This window comes from Euprymna scolopes, chromosome 20 (assembly GCF_053919585.1).
Source record: "Euprymna scolopes isolate OS-2025 chromosome 20, ASM5391958v1, whole genome shotgun sequence".
In the NCBI taxonomy this organism is placed as follows: Eukaryota; Metazoa; Mollusca; class Cephalopoda; order Sepiida; family Sepiolidae; genus Euprymna; species Euprymna scolopes.
In genome coordinates, this window is record NC_136501.1 from 39,036,880 (window position 1) to 39,038,031 (window position 1,152).

Consider the following 1,152-nt stretch of genomic DNA (forward strand, 5'->3'; position numbering starts at 1 on the left):
ATGACCTAAATCATTTTAATGGTCGAACATTAGTCTTTCAGCGATTTTATTACTACCTTAGATCGTACACATCCATGTAGCTGAGTGGAGTGTTAAGCATATAGCCATAGTTACAATTCACACAAAGTCATACAACATAGCGCTGGCTAATAATAACAACCACGATAATATAATCACAGCAAATAATAACTTAGTAACAGTAATTGCCCGAGTAGAACACACAAAAAAAAATGTTAATAAAAAAACTGAAACTAATATAGTTACCAACATTCCTCTTTACAAAATACATGCTTAACTAAATATCAATTCACCACAATATTTGGACATGGTTTATATTTACAGTGGCTTTACTCGCTCAGTAGTTAACGTTGCGATAAAATATTTAACGAATCAATACGCAAAAGCGTTATCACTTATACAGTAAGACGTGGATAAGCGTATAGGTGGGCTGGTGTGTACGAGGGTCATTCGTATATATTTCTATGCATGAGTGTGAAAATGGCTTCTATATCAGCTGACAGAGAGAAAAAGTGGGCACGAGTTCACAGTTAGAGAAAAACAACATGAGAGAAAGGTTTGAGAGAGGATGAGCGTGCGTGTGCGTGTGCGTGTACGTGTGTGTGTGTGTATGTGTATGTCAGAGAGAGAAAGAGAGAGGATATAGTAGACATAACAAGAATATGAATTATACCCGTATTTATAAAGTAAACCAGGCAAAGTAGCTTTTCTTTATTTATCGATTAAGTAAACTTTTAATTTGGGCTCTTTTCTTGGCCTTTTGGTCAAGATCAAAGTGTAGTATCTGTTCCGGCAGATACTGCAAGCTATGACTAGCTATGACTAGCAAAGACCAGATGTGGGGGCAACCCCACATGCCTGACCTTTAACCAGCTCCCATTTCCCACCTCTCGGGAGCTGGTCCCCTTTTTCCCTTCCCCCTCCCTTCACTCCTCACATTAAAAATCGGCCTTGTGCCTAATTTGCTCGGTGGGGGAGCAAATAAATACCATCTGTTCTTCAGATGCTGCACTTCCATTTCTTGTTCTCTTTCGGTGGAGGAGAAATCCTTCACGACTGAGACAATTTTTATTTTTGTACCTTTTCTCCACGTTAAAAAACGATCCTGGTGTCTAACTCTGTCCCGTGGGGAGG

The 1,152-nt window shown here is 39.3% G+C and overlaps 1 pseudogene; it reads left to right on the forward strand.

The window, feature by feature from the left end:
• Positions 1-762: 762 nt before the first annotated feature.
• Positions 763-926, forward strand: LOC145241847 (U2 spliceosomal RNA; annotated as a pseudogene).
• The last annotated feature ends 226 nt before the right edge of the window (positions 927-1,152 follow it).